This window comes from Hypomesus nipponensis, chromosome 3 (genome assembly GCF_054491055.1).
Source record: "Hypomesus nipponensis isolate SF chromosome 3, ASM5449105v1, whole genome shotgun sequence".
Classification (NCBI taxonomy): Eukaryota; Metazoa; Chordata; class Actinopteri; order Osmeriformes; family Osmeridae; genus Hypomesus; species Hypomesus nipponensis.
In genome coordinates this window covers 18,591,768-18,615,440 of record NC_140363.1, presented here as the reverse complement: position 1 = coordinate 18,615,440, position 23,673 = coordinate 18,591,768, and the positions used below count along the sequence as shown (strand labels likewise).

At 51.4% G+C, this 23,673-nt stretch overlaps 1 long non-coding RNA gene across 1 annotated transcript; it reads right to left on the bottom strand.

The window, feature by feature from the left end:
• Window positions 1–5,552: 5,552 nt before the first annotated feature.
• LOC146300187 (uncharacterized) lies at window positions 5,553–18,352 on the bottom strand. Its single transcript, XR_014732191.1, has 3 exons — window positions 17,953–18,352; window positions 5,877–6,267; window positions 5,553–5,624 (listed from the first exon to the last, which is right to left on the bottom strand). It is a non-coding gene; the product is annotated as an uncharacterized LOC146300187 (long non-coding RNA).
• Between the last annotated feature and the right edge of the window lie 5,321 nt (window positions 18,353–23,673).

The following is a 23,673-nucleotide window of genomic DNA, read 5'->3' as shown; positions in this document are numbered from 1 at the left end:
AAATTCCTGGAGATATTCCTGACGTTAAAGGGCCTGTGTTAACCCCAGCCCGCTGATGGCTGCAGTGTAAACTCTAGATCACTGCATGGCCAAAGGACAGATGGATTGGATTTTAAGTGGCGACAAAAGAAATTAAACGCTTAAAAAGACCCCTGGATTCATGGTTTTTCATCTCAAGTAGTTCTGTCGATTCTGATTGGCTGACCACTAAAACCAATCAACATTAAGAAATGGATCGTTTTTAAGCTCGTCCCTTGGCAGTTTGTCAGACAGTTGTTGTCACTCTACATCACAGTGCACTGGCGTTCCCCTGGACACCCTCCCTGACCTCACCCAAAACACCCTCCCCTGACCTCACCCAAAACACCCTCCCTGACCTCACCCAAAACACTCTCCCCTGACCTCACCCAAAACACCCTGCCCTGACCTCACCCAAAACACCCTCCCTGACCTCACCCAAAACACCCTCCCTGACACCCAAAACACCTTCCCCTGACCTCACCCAAAACACCCTCCCCTGACCTCACCCAAAACACCCTCCCCTGACCTCACCCAAAACACCCTCCCCTGACCTCACCCAAAACACCCTCCCCTGACCTCACCCAAAACACCCTCCCTGACACCCAAAACACCTTCCCCTGACCTCACCCAAAACACCCTCCCCTGACCTCACCCAAAACACCCTCCCCTGACCTCACCCAAAACACCCTCCCCTGACCTCACCCAAAACACCCTCCCCTGACCTCACCCAAAACACCCTCCCCTGACCTCACCCAAAACACCCTCCCTGACCTCACCCAAAACACCCTCCCCTGACCTCACCCAAAACACCCTCCCCTGACCTCACCCACAACACCCTCCCTGACCAAAGATGTCTTCTTCAGGCTACATGAACAAATAACCACCGTATATCTGGGTATTGTGCAAGAAAACATTGAACTCATCTCCAAACCTAATAGCTTCACCTGTGAAACCCTGATGTCCGGTGCTGGCTGGAGGGCTGTGTTCTGGGCTGGTTCCAGGCCAGCCCTGGTGCAGGGGCCTCCTGCTCCGGTGATTGACACCTGGGTCAGCCCATGCCAGTCAGGGTGCAGTGGGGGTCTGACACTTGTGTTCCACGGGCGCTGCCCGTTCCTCCGGTTCTGCATATTCACCAGCCTGTCTCCCTCTCCACAGGCCAATTCATAATTAACAGCTGTTGGCTTGTCAAGAATGGCCCTGGCCGTGGCACATGCACATACATTTATATTCACCGAGAAGACCCCCGTGTCATGGATGGATTTCAGGGGCCGTGAACTCATCCTCCTCCCCTGAATGATGGACGCACACCTGAATACTCACAGTCAGCCTGCTGCCACCTCCTCACTCTCTCTCTCTCTCTGTTTCTCTCTCTCTCCCTGTTTCTCTCTCTCTCCCTGTTTCTCTCTCTCTCTCCCTGTTTCTCTCTCTCTCTCCCTGTTTCTCTCTCTCTCCCTGTTTCTCTCTCTCTCTCCCTGTTTCTCTCTCTCCCTTTTTCTCTCCCTCTCTCTCTGGCTCTTTCTCCCTCTCCTAATCTCCCTCCCTCTCTCCCTCCCTCCCTCTCCCTCCCCAAGTCAGCTCCTACTGTCATGGGCTCAGGAACTTCTGCATAAACTCCAGTCCGTCTGGCCGGCAAAGAAGGAATGAAAATGAAGAGGCCGGGCTGGCCAGCGCTGCGCTGTGTGTGTTTGTCATGCCTGTTTAGCTGAAGTTGAAATGTAAATACGGACCACGGGAGATCTCCGCCAAGATATGCTGCTTGAAATTCTAATAAACAAGTAGCTGTCCACTTGTAATAAATGATACCCATAAAAAAGGGTGATTCCCTGAACAGATAAAGATGAAAAGTAATTGTTTGTGCTCACACAAAATTAATCAGATCAAAACAGGGGCAATCATTTTAAAGAGACACCCAAGCTATAAAAAAAGAGCTGTGATAAAGTATTGGCTATCAGGCATGAAGTCTGGAGGTTAGCATTACAATAATATGAAGGCCTTGTATTCAGGAGGAGGGAGATAGGATTATTGCATATATTCAAAGAGGAAGGAGATGTTTATGGTACATAACCAGAACCGTCTCTGAGATCCAAGGTCGTCAACACTGTGCTGTTCAGAGCTCACAAAGAACAGTTTTGGAGCAAAGTTTTACATTTAAAACTTAAATGTAATTTAATGTGAAAATTATGATGATGATTACAGATTAAAAATTCTTAACTCATCTCTGACAAATTAGAATTGTTTCTTATTTTGGGACCGATCCATTAATGGTTAAAACACATGGAAATGTCAGAATAAAAACAACTTCAAAATTTGAATAGGGATCGCTTCTTAATTATTGACTTTGCCTCTACACAGGTTATTTGTATGTGTTCCCCACACGCGTGTTGCCAGAGGAGCCAGCATCCGTGGGCAGTCAACACAAACAGAGAGACTGCCATCCGTCTGAGGACCCAACACGCCAGGCCACCTGGGCACAGGAGACGCACTGCAAACACAGTTATTGTCACAGCTTTCAGATGCTAAACACACAGAACACACTGCAGACGGGGCCAATGTCCACCGCTCGCTCTGTCCGAGGCCAGATGCAGCCACTCCCAGTCCAGCCTGGCTCCTGGCCTGGCTCCTGGACTGTTTACCAGAGCAGAGGAGAGACAGACATCCTGGTCCATATAAACAACATGAGTATTGACTCACCTCAGAGGGCATTTGTTTACCGGCGCAATGTGCTGTGCTGCTTTGCCCCCGTTAGAATAATGAATTCATTCAGCAGCTTCTGTCCAGAGCGACGCACAGAACCTGCAATCACTTGATCTGCAGTCAAATGCTCTCACCGCCGAGCTAAAACTTCTTTCCTTCTGTGTTACACAAGTGTGTTTGTTGAGGAGGGGTGCTGTCCGGACAGCGGCCATGCCCGCAGCTTCAGAAAATGTCCTCCGTTAGTCTCCTCATGAACGTCCCTTCTGAGGCCTGCCAATCCGTCATGAGGAACGGAGGACGACAGCCTAAAGTATAACGAACAGCGGCCCTGTCAGTTGAAACGATCAACAAGTCTTCCAGTTAGTAGCTGTCCTAATTGACTTGATGACAAGCTGAGACCACTCTGGAGAGGATTGTGTGCTTTGGCAAGTGTCTCGTCTGGTTACAGGAAAAAGATCACATTTGAAAGGAGGGGGAAGACTGACGCCAAAGGCAGCGGCCCTCAGAAACTCTTAACAGCAACCAAATTCCCTGCTCTCTTTATTCTTGTCTGGCAGGTTGTAATGGAGTTAATTGTACAATAAAAGCTATTCTCTAAATCATTTCCTCTCTGTCCATACAAGATTGATCACGGAACCAATCCTTTCTACTGCTGTAATTTTCATATTTAATGAGCGTGACTCCAAAACTATTACACTAATTAGTCAAATCTCACATATCGTTAATGATGCTCGCAGTAATTAATATTGTATTTAATTAAAAAATGACCCATTTTAGTGCCTTGCATGCAGGCATTGCTGGTTGGTTTGCCTGGGGGGGGGTAGGAGGGAATGGAGGCGAGGGGGTGTGCTAGCAGAGGGTGGGGGGCTGGGCATGTGGACAACATGTTGATGGATAGAGAGGGAGAGGAGAGGGGGAGGATGAGTGAGGCGGAGAGAGAGAGGGACAGGTGTAGGTGCTGTGTCTCTCTCTCTGCTGTGTGGTTGCAGCTTCCTGGTTTGCTGCAGCATATGTCTGAGTGGTTAGCATGTGCTCAGAACCCCCCCCTCTCCTGCTCTGGAGGCAGCCAGAAGGCTCTTGTGATTTATGTGGGCCCCTTGTTCCACAGTGCATACACTGGAAAATCTCCAGTTTACACAAGAATTGCCTGAAAAATGAGATCTGTGACTACATTCTTTTCATTAGCGGCTTACGCTAGCGTGGCGGTGGGAAGCCTCTGGGCTTCTAATGATGCGCTCCCGCACAGGCCTGTAGCCCCAGCAGCTGTTCACGGCTCCTCTCATTACCGCCAATATCCATGTCACAAACACTCTTATTTAATCTAGACAACAATTAAAGGGGAGGAAAACAAAGTTGGTAAACTTGAGGCTGTGAGACAGAGAGAGAGAGAGAGGTAGAGAGGTAGAGAGAGAGAGGTAGAGAAACAGAGAGAGAGGTAGAGAGACAGAGAGAGGTAGAGAGAGGTAGAGAAACAGAGAGGTAGAAAGATAGAGAGACAGAGAGGAAGAGAGAGAGAGAGAGATAGAGAGAAAAGACAGAGTGAGAGACGGAGAGAGAGAGACGTCTGCACGGTGGCACACACACCAGGAAGTCACACGCGACACGATACGCGAACGAACAAACACACCGGTCTCGCACGCGCACGCACAATCGCTTGGTCGTCTGTGTGATCTGAATGACTTACTGGTTAGTTAGACTAGATATTGGATGGAATGTCTTAATGCTTAGTGCCCTTCAGTCGTGGCCATTTGCATAGCTCAAACCAGGATTCATTTATTAATACAGTGATAGATACGTTTTCCCTCCTGATGCACACACACAAATACATTTACATTATGTTATTCAATCACTTCCTTAGTCTAGGAACATGCAAACGTCAGCCCTGGCCTCTCGCCCCCACTCCCCTGCCCTTCTCCTCTCCCTCCCCCCCTCCACCCATCAGTAACAAACAATGATGCTTTAGACCCAGGCAGCAGTTTGGCTCTCTTATCTAAATAAGATTTAGCCTTCATTTAAGCGTGGACCTCCATCAGTTTGGAGAGCTGGCGGAGGAGTAGTCAGCAGGATGGGAGACCTAGGGCAGCTCGTTTTATCTTTATTTATGTCTCTCTCTCTGTCTCTCTCTCTCTGTCTCTCTCTCTGTCTCTCTCTCTCTGTGTGTGTGTTCCCAGCAGAGGGTCTGGGTGTGCACGCGAGGGCTGCCGCCATGAGACGCACTCAACAATGTAATTGGGGTGATGAAAAATTATCGTGATTGGGGGCATTGCTTCTACCCCCATTCCCCCTCCCTCCTCCCCCTCCCCCCCCCCACCTCCCCAGCCCCCCTTCCACTCCTCCCAGCACTCCCCCCTACCAGTAATAACATCTCCTGGCCCATCTGTCACCATCTAATGTGACAAAGTTTTTATCGCATGTATTAAGGCGGCCAGATTAAAAAGTAAATACGGCAATCTCACCAGGCCCGGCGCTGGCAGGTTATGGCACATTTCACGGTGGCCTGAGCACCTCATCAGTGTTCCGCCGCCTGTGCCCCTGGCAGGGAAACAAACAGGCCCTCGGGGAACAGCGCCTGGAGGGTTGGAGGAGAGGGGGTCGGGGGGCAGCGGGGTTGCAGGGGGACTGGGGCGGAGAGGGGGGAAGGCGGGGTGTTCAGCTAGGGGGGATTGGGGTTAAGGAGATGTTAAAGGAAACCATTAATGTTACATGTCTTCTTCCCCATAGGTGGACTCCAGCAGAAGCTGGCTTCCTCCTGTCACTGCTTTGTTCCCTGGACCTTCCCTCCTCCTCCTCTTCCCCTCCCCCTTCTCCCCTCCCCCTCTCCTCCTCCCCCTCCCTGTCACTGCTTTGTTCCCTGGACCTCCCCTCCTCCTCTCTCTCTCTCCCCTGGCGGACTGGACAGAGCAGGGAGACTGCGGAGGTAGAAGGAGGTGGAGGGAGGGAGAAGGAGGGAGAGAGGTTGAGGAAGGTAGTGGGAGGGGTAGAGGGAGATGGAGGTGGAGGGAGATGGAGGTGGAGGGAGAAAGGTAAAGGAAGGTAGAGGGAGATGGAGGGAGGTGGAGAGGACACTAGGACGGTTTAGTACGTCCACGTGTTACCAACACACTAGCACAGCACACAGACACCCCAAACACACACTTCCGTACAGGCTTATATCAACAAACCATGTTGGGGTGTTTTTATTGACTGATCGACCACAGTTATCCTCTCTCTCAGGTCTGAGCTTCAGCACTGCGTCCCTGCTCTCTCCCCTGGGCGTGTTGTGGAGCAGGAGCTGTGGTCAGTGACTCAGCTCTAACAGCTCCTCCTCCATCTGGCTGGTACAGGGTCTGTGGAGCTTGGGAAGAGCGTTCCATGCAGAGACACAACCTCCCCCAGAGTCGGGCTGGCAGATGGGGAGCTGAACGGAGGGTGCCTTTCAGATTAGCTGCTGTAATGGCTCATTCGGGCTCCTATGAGGAGGCATTAGCACATGTGTTCCATACGTCTGTGCTGAGGTCCATTACGGCGCCAGGAGAATCCTTCATACACCTCAGACGCACACCTCCGGAGTCTCTGTAACGGGTGGGGGGGGGGGGAGGATGGAACAGTGGTTCAAAATGTTCCGGAATTTTCCCTGAGGTAAAAGCCGACAGTTGGACGCATCGTCAGTGCTATTTGATGTAGGAATCTCACGTGTTCCCTGTACCCTGCTAGCACTGTACCCTGCTAGCCCTGTACCCTGCTAGCCCTGTACCCTGCTAGCCCTGTACCCTGCTAGCCCTGTACCCTGCTAGCCCTGTACCCTGCTAGCCCTCTACCCTGCTAGCCCTCTACCCTGCTAGCCCTCTACCCTGCTAGCCCTTTACTCTGCTAGCCCTGTACCCTGCTAGCCCTGTACCCTGCTAGCCCTGTACCCTGCTAGCCCTGTACTCTGCTAGCCCTGTACTCTGCTAGCCCTGTACCCTGCTAGCCCTGTACCCTGCTAGCCCTGTACCCTGCTAGCCCTGTACCCTGCTAGCCCTGTACCCTGCTAGCCCTATCCCGCTCTGTCTCATCACAACACCTCTAAACACTTATCTGTGTCAGGAGGCTTTTTCGCTGTGTTGATAACGAACCCGCCGTTGCCGAGGAGCCATTAGAATAAAAGTGTTAATGAATGTTGGGGCAGCAGCAGGCTTGGCAGAGCAGGGAGAGGAGATTGTCACGGGCGCACCTGGGGCTGAGCCCCTCGCGCTGGGCTACGGCGCAGCCTGACAGCCTGGCTGCTGACAGCTCTGTGACAGGCCTGTGTCTCCGCTATCAGCAGCCCGCTCCAGAGGGACACCCGGGGAACATGTGTAGCTGTCGCTCTGCCTGTCATTAGGGGCTGCTTAGCCAGAGAGACTAAACGAGCTCGCTCCGGTTCTCAATTAAGTGAGGGCGCGGGGTGTGCATGTGACGGGCAGGTGAGCGTGGTGGGCAGGGTGATGTCGGGCCAGCGGCGAGGACGGGGAGGCCGCTGTGCCTCGCCAGTCGGCAGCAGATGCCAGCTCAGACGGCCAGGACCTGGATGGCACCGGTCACAGCCACCACTCGGCCCTGCCCTGCTGGGTGGGGGCTGGGAGACGGGCTCTGAAGAGGGGAAAAGCTGCCATGAAAATGTCCACGTTCCTGTCTAATTCTGCAGGGATTATTCGACGGTGCTCTGTTCCACTGTACCGACGACGTGCATGCAACGTATCTCTAAATAATTGAGATATATATAGAGACAAATGGAGTGTCGATAAATACTAAAAAGGTGGACAAAAGGCCTGTGCCTAACTGTAATGCAGTGTCAAGCCTTCTAAAGCATCACCTGAGGTCACCTGTGCCAATAGCTGGGCTTCCTTGACTGGCCAACACTGGGTTGTCAGTCATTGTACTCTATGGTAGGAGTGTGTGTGTGTGTGTGTGTGTGTGTGCGCACACGTGTGTGTGTTGGTGTGTGTGTTGGACGTGCTGATGGACTGCGTGCCAGGCCAGTGAAGATGGAGGCCCAGAGCGCTGGAAAGGCCAGCGCCAGTCTGGAGTCAGTTCACCAGGAGGAAGCGGCCAGGAAAGGTCAAGTGGACACATCACTGCATTCAGAAGAAAACATGGGCTTTATAGAGCGGGGAAAAAATCAATTCATAAACTCCTAACTGCAGGTTTTTCTGTTGAAGCGTGTGTGCATGTGTGCGTGTGTGGGTGTAGTGTTGGTCCTAAATGCTATCTGTGTGTGTGTGTCTCTCTCTCCAGGTGTCTGCATGTCTATCATGAGATCGTAGACCTGAATGACCTATCACGTGTCTTCGGAGTACACCTCACACACACACACAATGCCACATCTACCCAACCCACTTACTCCTGCCTGCAAGAGGATTGTGTGGAGAATCTCAAACGGCACAAAAGCAAATGGGCCAAAAATTCCCAAATGCTTATTTCATCATTTAAAGAGTGCTACACGACTGATACAATTTGTATTTATACATTCTAGGTATTTTATAGCACAGAAGTGGAAAATCGGATGATGGTTGAAGAGACTTTGCGTCGCCACAGTATTTCTGTCAAGTGGCCATCCATCACTGATCCTACAGCCACTGTGACCAGAGACTGCATGTAGATGACCTGCCGTTAAACTGAACGCTGCAGATTCATCAAGACCACAGGGTCGTTTTTAGGGACATGAGGAGGGGACGTCTCGTAATGCCTGGAGGGTGACGACGATGAGATGAGGAGGAGGAAGAGGAGGAGATTAATTGTTTTAATCCTAATATAATTTAGCACACAAACTGAGGGTCACAAAAAAAAGAACTTCCTGGTTGGCGCATTCAAATGCTTTAAGTACACTGTGTTCACCACCTTCCTGTTTCCTTCCTGTTTCTGGTCAGCTGACACCCTCTCAGTTAGCCTAGCTGTTCCTGCGTTGACGTGTGAGCCAAGGTCAAGACCTGGCGGCACTCCTGTTTCTCCTGCATGCCAATTAATTCCCAAGCAGTGGGTGGAGAAAGGCCTGATTTTACTAGCCAGTCAAAGTGCCAATCAGCTTGATTGGCCACAGTCCCCCTGGTGTGGGTGCCATGGGGGGGGGGGGGGAGTGAAGGGTAGCCATGTGCACAGGCTGGTAGGGTGGGGGGGGGGGGGGGGTAGCATCGCTGTTTAGCCTAGCTCCCAGTACTTATGTTGTTAGCATCTTTGTTTAACAAAATGGTATTCCTGATTTAATTAACACTTCAATTAGCCGTAATTGCATAAACACTCGGCTAATAACTGAAGAAAGCCAGTTGTAAACAGCGAAACATTTGAAGGAGTTTTTCTCATTACGGCAATGAGAGCAATCTTGTTACACAAATGATAATTAGGTATCATTAGCACACACAAACTGGGTTAATTACGGGAGCGACACACAAACCCTTTAGATGGACTGATCAAAGTTCGGGGCCGGCATCATTAGGTGTAATCCAAGCTAAAACAAACACTGTGGTTATCGTCCCTGTCAGATAGCTACAGTACTGTGGTAAGATGCTACAAAAACAAAATATGAATACGCCAAGAATCATCCATTATGGGTATGTATTTTTTTTTTATCATACTTTCAGCTTCCTTCTTATCATCACCCAGGCTTCCTCTCTCTCTTTATTCATGAAATATCCCTGCGGTAATCTGCAGCTCTCGGTGCATACCTCGCCGGCCGACACACACCTGAACTTTGATACTCTTTAGAATAATTGCATATCAGCACGCGGCATCTCAACAGCGCGCACCAAACAAGCTCTTATGCATGGCAAAAACCCCACTGTTTGCATAAGCCCATTTATTATGAGTGATAGCGCTGCCTTCACTGACATTTCGTAAACTGGAAGCGCCTAATCTTGTTTGGGCTTGATACTTATTAAAATACCAGAATAGTGGGCTAGCAGACGGCCAGAGCGTCCTAGCTGCCCACAGCCTGATAGGCGTCTGTGTTTCAAATAAATACATTTGTCTTGTGGCGGGCTGGCTGGGAGACTGCGCGGTCCCTGTCCGAGGTGAGAGGGGCTCAGTGTGGCTGCCTGCCTCAGTCACATGATTTATGATCTTGAGCATGCAGCACTGAGACGTGGCGGAAAGCGGAGGAGTTAAAGAGGGCCGGGCAGAGAGGAGCAGGGAGGAGCAGGGTGGGGGGGGGGGGGGGGGGGTGCAGAGTGGAGCAGGGAGGAGCAGGGGGGGGGGTGTGCAGAGTGGAGCAGGGAGGAGCAGGGGGGAGCAGGGTGGGGGGGGGGTGTGCAGAGAGGAACAGGGAGGAGCAGGGAGGGATGGGGGGGGGGTGTGCAGGGAGGGGCAGGGAGGAGAAGGGAGGAGCAGAGGGGAACAGGGAGGAGCAGGGAGGAGAAAAGAGGAGCAGGGAGGAGCAGAGGGGAACAGGGAGGAACAGGGAGGAGCAGAGGGGAACAGGGAGGAACAGGGAGGAGCAGAGGGGAACAGGGAGGAACAGGGAGGCGCAGGGAGGAGTAGCGAAGAGCAGGGAGGAGCAGGGAGGAGCAGGGAGGAGTAGCGAAGAGCAGGGAGGAGAAGGGAGGAGCAGGGAGGAGCAGGGAGGAGCAGGGAGGAGTAGCGAAGAGCAGGGAGGAGAAGGGAGGAGCAGGGAGGAGCAGGGAGGAGTAGCGAAGAGCAGGGAGGAGAAGGGAGGAGCAGGGAGGAGCAGGGAGGAGCAGGGAGGAGTAGCGAAGAGCAGGGAGGAGCAGGGAGGAGCAGGGAGGAGTAGCGAAGAGCAGGGAGGAGAAGGGAGGAGCAGGGAGGAGCAGGGAGGAGCAGGGAGGAGTAGCGAGGAGCAGGGAGGAGCAGGGAGGAGCAGGGAGGAGCAGGGAGGAGCAGGGAGGAGCAGGGAGGAGCAGGGAGGAGCAGGGAGGAGTAGCGAAGAGCAGGGAGGAGCAGGGAGGAGCAGGGAGGAGCAGGGAGGAGAAGGGAGGAGCAGGGAGGAGCAGGGAGGAGTAGCGAAGAGCAGGGAGGAGCAGGGAGGAGCAGGGAGGAGAAGGGAGGAGCAGGGAGGAGCAGGGAGGAGCAGGGAGGAGTAGCGAAGAGCAGGGAGGAGAAGGGAGGAGCAGGGAGGAGCAGGGAGGAGTAGCGAAGAGCAGGGAGGAGAAGGGAGGAGCAGGGAGGAGCAGGGAGGAGCAGGGAGGAGTAGCGAAGAGCAGGGAGGAGCAGGGAGGAGCAGGGAGGAGTAGCGAAGAGCAGGGAGGAGAAGGGAGGAGCAGGGAGGAGCAGGGAGGAGCAGGGAGGAGTAGCGAGGAGCAGGGAGGAGCAGGGAGGAGCAGGGAGGAGCAGGGAGGAGCAGGGAGGAGCAGGGAGGAGTAGCGAAGAGCAGGGAGGAGCAGGGAGGAGCAGGGAGGAGCAGGGAGGAGAAGGGAGGAGAAGGGAGGAGCAGGGAGGAGCAGGGAGGAGCAGGGAGGAGCAGGGAGGAGCAGGGAGGAGCAGGGAGGAGCACTCTCCTCCAGCCCTGTGTTTCTCCACTGAAGCTCTGCAGAAGGTAGCCAGCACACAGCAGGGCAGGTGCTGGCAGGGTCACGTGACCATGATTGTGTGGCAGAGGCAGGTGGAGGAGAAGAGAGTGTGTGTGTGTCAGGGTGGGGGTGTAGTGTGTGTGTGTGTGTGTGTGTGTGTGTCAGGGTGTGTGTGTAGTGTGTGTGTGTGTGTGTGTGTGTGTGTGTGTGGGGGGGGGGGGGTCATGGTAAGAGGAAGGGATAGCGTTGTTGGCGAAATAATTGAATTCTACAATGTCTGGCAGATATCTGAATGTGACTTTGTGAGCTCCGATCCTTTATCCCCTCCCCGTCTGAGTATTGACAGCTAAAAACAACAGCCATTATCTGTTAATTACATTAACATTTTATCAGTAGTGGGTTGCTGGGCGGCGTGTCCCACAGCTGGAAGATAGCTGTCAGTCAGACGCAGGGGTGTGTGGGGGAGACACGGAGGGAAGGAAGGAACCAGACCCAGGAGACCAGGGAGTCCACCAGGACCTAGAGCCCAGGCAGAAGCCTCCCCCCCTGGCCTGCCCCCCCTGGCCTCCCCCCCCCCTGGCCTGCCCCCTCCGGCCCTAACAGGGCTGGGACCTGACACCAGCCCCTCAGCTGTCCTGACCACAGACCAAAGGCTAAGATAAGTAATGACACCTGCCAAGCGGCCAGACCCCTGGGCCAGGAGAGACACTGACTCACAAAGCCACAGGACAATGAGCATGAGACCCAAGCAGGAACACATGCCCTTGCCTGGAATGTACGGGGACTGTCAGCGAGCAAGCTTTTACTGACAGCTAAAAGTGGCTCCACAGTCTCGGCAGCACAGGGATGCCGTGGTCCTGTATGTGTGAGAGCCGCCACGCAGACCTGCTGCCACTGTAGCTCCGTCCTCATTACCCCTCTCATATGCTGTCTGCCCAGGGTCCAGCTGCCAAGCTAGCCTGGGCACGAGCCGGGCCGGGCCAGAGCCAGGGAGAGGAGGACAGGAGGAGTGGGTGCCAGGGGCTGCCACAGGACTTGGCCATGGGCTCAGTCCGGTCGCTCCTGTCAGAGAGAGGAGGGGAGGGGCATGCCTGCAGGGGGGAGATCCACAATGCTCAATCGCATTACCCCCCCCAGGCTACAGGGGGCGGTTGTCGGGGGACCTGGCCCTGCACACACACACACACACACACACCCCTCCCAGCCCTTGTGTATTGATTGGAAGCTGCCTTATAACTTAATATTTCACCTGCTTATTTCCCCGTCCAGGCCCCTTCCTGTCAGAGGGGCGACGGGGGGATCAATGAGAACCTTGTCTGAGCGGGGGAAGGTCCTGGCAGGGTCGGACGCTGACGGACAGGTCCCCCCCCCGCCCTGCCCCCCTCCCCCCCCCGGACCCCTGCTGGCAGCAGAACAGGCCACAGTCAATGAGGGAAGCCATGTTGCTCTGGATGTTGTGAATCTCCACAATTAACTAAATGACCTTTGTTCACCCTCCCCCTCCCCCTCCCCCATACCCCGCAAACTGACATGAGGGATACAAGATACTGTACACCTGCAGGCCAGCTGCTGAACCCCAGGGTTAAGGACCATCCTGGGGCTACACAAACACAGGAACACACCACCTCCACACACAACAAACGCTGAGAACCACCACTGACAAAGAAAGAGTAAGAAAGAAAGAGATATCAAGTGTAGTAATCAAAATGAAGAATGGGGCTCCTGCTGCTTTCAACAAGAGCTAATTTATCACCAGAAAGTACGGATAAGTAGCTGAGTTGTTGCCGTTCAGTAAGTACCCGTTCTGCACCAAATTATTCCACCCCTGCCTGCATGCAACCATAAATCATACACTTCCACACATCTTTTCCTATTAGCGGCCGCGCTAGGCATGGGTGCGTACTCAGCTAGCAAACACAGACTAATAGGCTACAACTTTTAATTTGGAGAATGCAACCCCTCCCCCCCAACTCTACCCTCCCCCAATCCTTCATTCCCCCCCCCCCCCCCTATCCTTCATTCCCCCCCCCCCTTTCCCACTTCTCCCCCCTACACTAAAGTCACATTATCACCTGCAGGAGCCGACCGTCTACAGTCAGGTTTATCAGCCACCAGTAGCCGTTCCTCTGCTGATTACAGTCTGCTGTGGCTGGACGGCTGCTGTGCTGGGCATTGTGGTCGGGGGGGCTAGGGGTCACAGGGGGGGGGCTAGGGGTCACGGGGGGGGTCTCCGCACACCTCCAGGGAGGTCATCCCTTAACTCTGGACTCCCTGGAGGCCAACATGCAATCACCACAGTCCTCCACATTCACGGTGGACCGTGTCTCCTGGAAGATCAGGCTGGAGAAGAGGCCACCTGGAAGATCAGGCTGGAGAAGAGGCCACCTGGAAGATCAGGCTGGAGAAGAGGCCACCTGGAAGATCAGGCTGGAGAAGAGGCCACCTGGAAGATCAGGCTGGAGAAGAGGCCACCTGGAAGATCAGGCTGGAGAAGAGGCCACCTGGAAGATCAGGCTGGAGAAGAGGCCACCTGGAAGATCAGGCTGGAGAAGAGGCCACCTGGAAGATCAGGCTGGAGAAGAGGCCACCTGGAAGATCAGGCTGGAGAAGAGGCCACCTGGAAGATCAGGCTGGAGAAGAGGCCACCTGGAAGATCAGGCTGGAGAAGAGGCCACCTGGAAGATCAGGCTGGAGAAGAGGCCACCTGGAAGATCAGGCTGGAGAAGAGGCCACCTGGAAGATCAGGCTGGAGAAGAGGCCACCTGGAAGATCAGGCTGGAGAAGAGGCCACCTGGAAGATCAGGCTGGAGAAGAGGCCACCTGGAAGATCAGGCTGGAGAAGAGGCCACCTGGAAGATCAGGCTGGAGAAGAGGCCACCTGGAAGATCAGGCTGGAGAAGAGGCCACCTGGAAGATCAGGCTGGAGAAGAGGGCCAAAGAGATGTTTCATACAGTAGCTGCATGTTTCCTTCCTGATGTACACAATGATGTGAATTCACGTGCCACTTCGAAACGATTGGTGTTGTTCAGGCAGTCTTAATGTTAAAGGGGATTTCAAGCTGATAATCGGACCACAATTGTTCAAACTGACACTGCACGTTTTTATTTAGTTTCCATCTGTATGTTAATTTGAGAGATTGAAAAATGGAACAGGATGCCAAGTGTTGGTGAATCACAGAGATATGAGGCCACTGACCTCTCTGCTAGAGACAGAAGCTATTCTAAACATTTGCAATGCATGGATTGCCGGTATTAAAAGAACTCTGCACTCAGACCTCAAGGATGCACACTGAGTTCAGTCAGATTTGACAGCAGCTTAACTCTGCATGTGCCTGGTGTCTGACCACGGTACATACGTCACACCTAGCCTCACCCTCATCTCTCTGCCTCTCTCAACCTACCTCCATGGAGTAACAACAACAGAACAATGGCCACCAAAATAAGTGCATGGCGGAGGCTGTGGCGCTCGGGTGGGAAGTCCCGAGAAGGAGGACAGCAGCAGCGCAGTCAGACGCTAAGGAGGCGTCTGGGCGTGATGGATGGAGTCTTTGACTTCCAGCAGAAGTGGCATGATGGTCTGGCATCTCTCTGAAGTGCTCCGCTCGCATTGTGACCAAATCCTGTTATGTCCCTGTTTCATTGTGTTGACAGCATGAGGGATGCTTGGTTTTGTTCTTCCCACTGTTGCGATCCATCATCTGCTGAGAGAGCGCCATGGTGCTTTACCTCCCTCTCGACTCCCCCTTTCCCCTCTCCCCTCCCCTGTCCTCAGTCTCTCACTCTCTCTCCCTCCCTCCCTCCCTCCCTCCCTCCCTCCCTCCCTCCCTCCCTCCCTCCCTCCCTCCCTCCCTCCCTCCCTCCCTCCCTCCCTCCCTCCCTCCCTCCCTCCCTCCCTCCCTCTCTGTTGAGACATCTTGTCGTTGCCTCTGTGCTCCACTGGTTCACATGTGTTAAATTATTCTCTCTGTTTCACCTCCTCCTCACTCCATTCCAGAGGAAGGATCTCAGGACAGGACAGGACTCTCTGTACAGGGCCCAGGACAGGACAGGGCAGAGCTCTCTGTACAGGGCCCAGGACAGGACAGGACAGGGCTCTCTGTACAGGGCCCAGGACAGGACAGGACAGGGCTCTCTGTACAGGGCCCAGGACAGGACAGGGCAGAGCTCTCTGTACAGGGCCCAGGACAGGACAGGACAGGGCTCTCTGTACAGGGCCCAGGACAGGACAGGGCTCTCTGTACAGGGCCCAGGACAGGACAGGGCAGAGCTCTCTGTACAGGGCCCAGGACAGGACAGGACAGGGCTCTCTGTACAGGGCCCAGGACAGGACAGAGCTCTCTGTGCAGGGCCCAGGACAGGACAGAGCTCTCTGTGCAGGGCCCAGGACAGGACAGAGCTCTCTGTGCAGGGCCCAGGACAGGACAGAGCTCTCTGTACAGGGCCCAGGACAGGACAGGACAGGGCTCTCTGTACAGGGCCCAGGACAGGACAGGACAGGGCTCTCTGTACAGGGCCCAGGACAGGACAGAGCTCTCTGTGCAGGGCCCAGGACAGGACAGAGCTCTCTGTGCAGGGCCCAGGACAGGACAGAGGGAAGCACTGTGAACTGCTGTTCAGAAACACTTAGCTTGTGAAGACGGCCTTCCATTTCCCGATCAATCTGAGTACTTAGAAGCGGATGTAATTTGATCTCAGTCAATGTGCTTAGTGTTGAAAGCATCCTGCTTGGTATACCTAGCCTGGAGAGTAAGGAAACGCAATGTCCAAGCATCTAATTAACGCTCCAGTCTCACTTGATCACATTCAGGGTGGTCAATGAGTTGGGGGGGTTTAATAGTTTAATTATCACCCCAAAGTGGTCAAAGCTAATATTTAATTAGAAAATAAACAAAAAAAACGAAAGGCCCTCTTATCCAATCATAATCACTGAGGCGAGGACTCACAACGTGATAGGAGAGGAAACTCCCAGCATGCACTGGCGCATAAAAGACTCATAATTACTCAAAACGCAATTAGCAGAACATTACAGGATTACCACCATGCTCAGGATTGCCTTTCATGCTTGTACGGGGAGAAAGCAAGGAGAGCGCTGCTTCATGAGCCTCCCATTCGCTGACAGTAATGGGCAGTGTTTATGTCACAGAGTAAGCACGTCTACTGATAATTACGGTGTCAATGAGAGAGAACAGTAACACTGCCTTGATATTTAGGAGTCTCTATATTTTATCTTCTCCATAATAAAAGCTTGTAAAGAAAATTTTATTATGAATATGCAGTAAAATTGAAGGGGCTGTAATGATCACTAGCTACACCAACACGGCTAAGGTGAGGTAACCCTAAAATGAATAAAAACGGTAAATAATTAAATGAACAGTTATAGTAACGATCCTGTATACTGTTATTCCTCGCCCCCAGCCAGAGAGCAGAGCATCGCATCCTTCAACAGCCTAATAAGCACCCTTCGCCCGGGGAACTCATTCTGAGGTGGCGAGTTAGTCAGCGTGTATGAGGTGAGCTCAAGTGTCGAGATCTTATCTCATAAAGAGGCTTATAAATGTACAACTATCTCACGTCACATAAAGGAAGCGGCTGATTTATTCCTATTGATCATCTGCCGAGGGCTCTGACAGCCCTGTAACGGAAATCAACACCCTCTCAGCATCAAGACGTGGACGCGTGTGGAAAGGAGACACGCGCACAGACCCACCCTGGCAGACTATGGAGATTACAATAAAACTGATGCATGATAAATCAAGTTTCCCTCAGAGTCTGGTGCTGAACGAGAAGATGTGTGCGCGGAGAGAAAGAGAAAGAGAGAGAGAGAGAGTGAGAGAGGGCAGGAGAGACTGACAGGTGGATGCGGCCATTAAAAAAAAGGAACGCCGTCTCTATCGTTTCACGGGGCCTCTCTCTTTTACTTGGTGCTGAGTCTTGAAAACAACAAGTGCGGGGGAACTGACATCTAAGTTTGTTTACTGTTTCTGGGACATCACAGCGGCACTGGGCGGTGACCCTCAACCTGTCTCAGTATGGTGCCCCAGAGGTGTCATAAACCGAGGCAGGGAGCTTTGGCTGGGATGACAGAGTGCCAGGCGTGCCCCACCAGGGTCTAATTTCCCCCTGTGAAAATGGATAGCACGTCCACGGCGTAGCTTAGTTTAAAATGCAAAATGTGGACATTATCTGGCACAGAGATTCAACGGCATCCATCACGCTATGCTAATGCAGCCCAGTGGTTAAGATATTCTAATGTAAGCCACCCTGGAGATGTAGGGGAATTAACACAAACAGAACAGGGCGTCGGAAACACAGAGGGGTCAGGAGATAGGAGGGGACAGGGGAGTCAGGCTGAAGACAGCAGCTGACACACAAATAAACACACACACACACGCATATAAACACACGTACACACACTCAAATACACACGCATACCTAAACACACACACCGGATGGATGCTTCCGTTAAACGGTTTAGGCATAATTGAAGTTTATGTGGCGAAAAGTGAAGCTAACAGTAGTTAACTAGCTAGCCACAGTCACAAACTTAACTTACTTCACGACGCCACAAACCTAGTTAGCTTCTGGCAAATAGCTAGCTAAAACAGCAAAAAGTTGCAGAAACGCCACAGGCCAGCTGTAGGATGATATGATATTATGTAGCTAGCTATGATTCCAAGCTGTGATATCAACACCCTGTATTTTTGCCCTTTTTTGTACTGGTTAGCGCTAGGAAACCTCACACAGTAGCAGTTTGACTTGTTCAGCTGCACAAGTTACTTACCGGTCCAGGGGTCAGGTCTGAATCTCGGAAACGGAGCAGTCGGCTTCTCCAGGTAAGCACATGGGTACGTGATCCCTGCTCGGATGTACTCTTCTGTTGCTGATATATCCAGCTCTCCAAAGCACAGCATGCACCACCTGGTAGCCAGCTACAGTAGTAGGTATACCGTAGCAGTAACTCGGTATACCGAGTTAGCTAATACTTCGTACATTTTGTTTTCCCTGTATTTGCGCTGTTGAGCTAGTATTGTGGGCCTGATAGATATAAAACAACGACCATGTAGAGGGGCATCAAATTATGATTTTAAATCATGTAGAGAAATCGATGGCATTCAAAATCAAAATGATTGGAATGGATAACACTAGGCGCGAGCTGCAAGGTGGTTCTCCCTACTTATAGGGCGGATATCCGGCCACATGACCGATGAGTCTTCAGTGAATTTGTTACTGACACGTAGCCTAATGATCGCTAGATGGCGGTTCTTCATCTTTCAGGCTGTTTGAAAGGTGAGATATCCCCCTCCGCCTTCGAATGATAAATCCTATAGTGAATCAACTGATTTGGCAGCAACAGTTCCTTTCAATGTAATCTACCACCCACCAATATTGTCTTTCTCTAAATGTTTTTACAGCTACAACCAACGGAAGCACACCTCACAATTTCCACCGAAATTGTACCCTGTCTACTTCATTCATATTGACCTGTGATGTACTTCATATTTCACATAACTCAGACTGGACCTGTTATCATGCCACGCTCATCATTTTCTCCATTCTTCCTGTTGGACAGTAAAACACCTTTTCAACAACACCTGCCTGCCTGAATTCCTCCCCAATTCAGGTGATGTTTTCAGGGGCACCATACCCAGGCTAGCCCTCTCTCCTGCACCCTCCACAGCAGACAACCAGGCATAGAGCCCTGCCCTGCCCCGCTTCCCAGTTTCTCAGCTCTCCAGAGCTGCAAGGGAAGGCATTATTATCATTATATTAATGTGACATTAATTGCTTTTACTTTTTCACTCCATTAAGTGTGCTCTATCTCTTTGGGAGCCCGGCCAGACGGTTTATCACTCCCGTGCTGTTGGTAGCTCATTAGTGTGCTAAGACACTGGGCTATAAAATAATTGCGCCGCAGTGTTGGAAATGTTCATCGCGCTAATTGAAAAGTAATTGCGGAGGTATAGTGCAACTGTCAGGCCATAAAAGGTCTGTCGCGTGAGGAGAGGGCTCTGTGGAGAGACGGTTGTTTTCTGGCTGTGAGAGAACCAGGGAGGAAGCGGAGGAAAACACCCAAACATCAACAGAAGCAACGAACCGTATTAAACATGACTGTCTGGGTCTTTCCTCCATATGATCTGTACGTAAAGAGACAGGGTCAGGGGACAACAGGAGGCAGGGACAAGGACAGGGTCAGGGGTCAAGGGGACAGAGTCTGGGTCAGGGGTCAACAGGAGTCAGGGACAGGGGACAACAGGGGTCAAGGTCAGAGGTCGAGAGACAGAAAACCAACTACAGACAGTAAATAACTGAATCAATGAAGATCCAAAAATCAGTTTTCAGTTTTGTCTGTTTGTGTCACAGAGTGTTGTGTGGTGTGTGTGGTGTGTGTGGTGTGTGTGTTCACATGACTGTGTATCTTTGATAAGAGGACAGACTATCACTACTATTTTCAAACTGCTTGTCTACATGTGAAAAGTAGATCATAATTACAACAAACGTAATGAGCACTGCACCATCAGCACTGCAGGCATGATTCATTTCTAATGAACTTTGGATATTACAGTGCAGAACCAAGAGTATTAAATCGTTAAAGTGTTAATGTAACATTATAAAATATCATTAACCCAGCAGTTAATCAGCTTGAAAAATAAAAGGAACCATTTTAAAGACCCTAATACCACAGCTATCCAGCATCGCTGTTCCCCTGACTGTTCCCCTGACTGTTCCCCTGACTGTTCCCCTGACTGTTCCCCTGACTGTTGCTCGATAAATCCCTGTAGATTCTGCACCATCGCATCTCTCTCCACCTGGGATTTGAGCTCAGCACCATTCTGTAAGGATCCCAGATCTGCTGGGAATCCTACAAATAATCTTCTGAGACTTGTCCTGCAACTTGTAACAAAGGAACTTGCACACCAAGCAATGTGTCATCCATGACAAGATGGCGTACCAGGGAATACTTTAGATATGTCTGTGGGGATGTAGCTAAAATATATTTTTGTTATTATCGTAGTGAACATGCAGCATTACTGATCTACCAGTTCAGACTGATAGAAGGTTAGTGTCCAGCCCCGGTATTGATGTCTAGTTGTGTTTGAGGTGCAGCGACAAGTTATAGGAGGGGCGTCGGTTCGTTTAAGCCGTCATTACTAAAACAAAGCAGCTTCTCGCTTATCAGCCCCTCATCGACTCCTCTCCCAGGCCCTGTCGCCCAGCCAATCCAACGTATCGACACCCATTGACTGGGGCTTGAGAGAGAACAGGATGGTGAACTTGTCTAACATGGATCGGGGTCAGGGCGAGGCACAGGGGCTGAGGCCCAGGGGGAGGGGGGTGTGTGTGTGTGCGCAAGACCCTCCACTCTCTGGCCCTGTCCAATAATGCTGCATGGGGAGGCTCCGATCAATGACGTGGACTCTGGGAACGAGGCATGAAAATGGAGTGATTGATCCTGGTAGTTATGATGCCATGTTCATCGACGCCTTCTGATTTGTGTGACTTCCCTTTCGATCGCGCCGCAGACTTCCTCCGCGGGCGAGCGGCGGTGCTGTGTGTGTACCACCGAGGGATTCTGTCAAAGGGTTAGGGTTTGAAGAGGGAATGGATTCTCCAGAGGTCAAGTGACCGGCGTATATTCTCTACCCTGGGCCCCTCTCAACCCCTCACCCCGCCTCTCTGCCTCGTTTCCTCCCTTCTCCAAGGTCAGTATCTTCAACAATTAGTCTGAGGAGAGGGAGGAGGATGTGAAGCATGGTTGCACCCTCTCCAAACGCCCCCTCAAGGGCTGTGGGGGGCAGCGACGGTATGTCAGACCAAAGTGAAAAGTGTCCCAGTTCCCTCTTTATGTCTCCATTTGCCACCTTCATTAGGACCATTCAGGAGCACTTAGAGCCCACCCCTGCATATCCACACGTCCCCTGCCCTGGCTGGCTCTCTGCTCAAATCACCTGCTCCAATCAAATAACTTACAAAGACCTGCACAAGATGGCACACAGGAGCGCGTGCAATAAAGAGAGAGGGAGAGAGAGACAGAGAGAGAGAGAGAGAGAGACAAAAAAAAGTACCAAAGAGAGAGGGAGAGATAGAGAGACAAAGAGTGTCCCAATGAGAGAGGGAGATAGAGAGAAAGAGGGAGACAGAGAGAAAGATAGAGTACCAGAGAGAGAGGGAGGTATAGAAAGAGGCAGAGATAGAGAAACAGAGAGAGAGAGAGAGGAGGCAGAGGATGCATATAGCGTGATAGTACTAATGTAATATTGATCACTCCCAGTCACCATGGCACCAGGACAATGGCCCAGCCCAGGCCTCTGGCCACTGGTCAGTCCCTTGGCAGCATTCTCTCTCTCTGTATCTATCTATCTATCTCTCTTTGGCTCGTCTCTCTCTCCCTCCCCCCCTGTCCCACTCTCCTGGCTGGCCCGAGGATCCATACCACAGCAGATGAACACATTGCAGACAGCAGCGCCTTGTAGCCTAGCCACACTCCGCTGTGCTCTGCAGAGCTCTCGGACGGCACAACCAGCCAGAGGACAAAATCTAAACATATTCATAAACCCTCGCGCAAAGTGGCTGATCCACAGTCGTAAATCTACCCACTCAACCCTTTTTCCCCCTCGCTCCCTCCTTTCTCCGTCGCCACTCACTCGTCAAGCCGCAAAGGGGGAGAAGGAACGAAAACAAGAGCGAGCCGGCTGGAGAGGATGAGTCTGAATATGCGGAGGTGATGCGAGTACAAGTGTTTAGCTCACGAGCCGCCTGTCTCGTGAGTGCCAGCTAACAATAACAGTATGTAAGAAGAGATTAACCTCAGACAATTAAAGTTTTACTTTTTTTTTTTTTTTTTTTCGGGGTTCTTACCACAGAAATCCACAGTACTGAACAGTAAAACTATGACCCTTTTTCCAGATTCTCTTGGTCAAGCGTAAGGAATGGAGGTGATCTCAGTAATTCCTTATGTCTGAAGCTGGCACCCCTTCCTTGATCTCTACACTTGCCCTCTTCTGTGTCCCTGCAGGAATTGGCCAAATGGTGGACTTTAATTCAACGTAGCTGACAAGACCATCAAATAGCGTAATGAAGGCAAAGATAATGTGATGGAGAAATGTGTTGGATGGGTCTTGCCAATTCATTCCGCGCGTGCTGTACTCGGGGCTCCGAGACCACCAATTGCCCTCCACAACAAAGGGAAACCAGGAGACGCCATCGTGTCTTTTGACTAGATGTTAGGCAGAAGTGAGTGATTTGCATAGAAAAGTTCATAAGCTTGGGACATAAGGATATGGCCATAAAAACGAGCAATAAAATGTTTAACTATGACAGAATATTAAAAGAGGCCGTAAATTGAAGGCAGGCTGCAGGAATGACCCCTGCAGAGCACCGCTAGTCCACGGATCGGACTGCTAATCTCACCGTGAGAGGGGCTTCGTTCACTGTACACAGAGAATAAAGCATCTCTCACCGACCTCTGACAAATATGGCTGTCTCTCACACTTTCATCCAGGAGGATAGTTAAGATTTAAGATAATGACTCAACGACTTTCACGTTGATGCGTTTTTTTCCTGCCGACATTGAATCTTTTTAAAAGACCTCACGCCTTACCGGGGCCGTCTGACAGGCACTGGCAGTGAAAGAGTTGAATGTCTCGCGCATACTCGTTTCCCGTTGTCAGGAAGAAATTGTTCGTAACATCGGCTCCTCACACTTGTCTCAACTCATTTATTTCAGCCAAGGTCTACGGATATAAATAAAAGGAAATGTTACTCGGGCATTTTAACTCGATGCCAGCCTTGAGAGCAGTAATGTAACCACATATCATGAAAAGTGCTGAATCTCCCTTTGTCACCGGACATGACATGCAATTCCTCCAAATATATTCACGTTTGTTGTGATTCACTCAAATAAATAACCACAATTGCCCAGTTAAGCTTGAAGACAAACAAAAACGAAACGGTTTGTTTGTCAAGTAAAGAGAAGCACTATGTCCGGTATATATCGTTACATTTTGTTATTGGTCTTTTGTTTATTTTACCTCACCTTAACCCATGGCTTCGAAGTCGGATGGAGTCATATTCTTGGCAAAGCGGTGCTCCGACATGAAATGCAGTTCAACAGGTGGTCCATAGATGGAGCTCTTCTCATTAGAATACATTACTTTAAAAGCCCGTCCTCGTCTCGGTGGCCAACGTCCTTCATCTCTCACGGTGCTTTGGAGGCAGAGAGGGGGAGAGACTACCTTTACCTGTCCTTGAGCCGAGCTCGAGGAAGTGGCAGAAACAATGTTCATGTTTCTCACCTAACCTGCGGGGCCTAAACGATGTGTTCCATTAATTGATATAGTGACCATATTAATAGCCGCGTTCCTCTTTCTTACTTAACAGACTGGACCCCTTGTGAGAGAAAGTCAAACCACAAAACACTATTCTCCCTTGAGCTATGTGACTTAATTGAGCTATCATGGGGAATCTAATTACAATAATGCATAAAGAGAATTGTGTGATATTC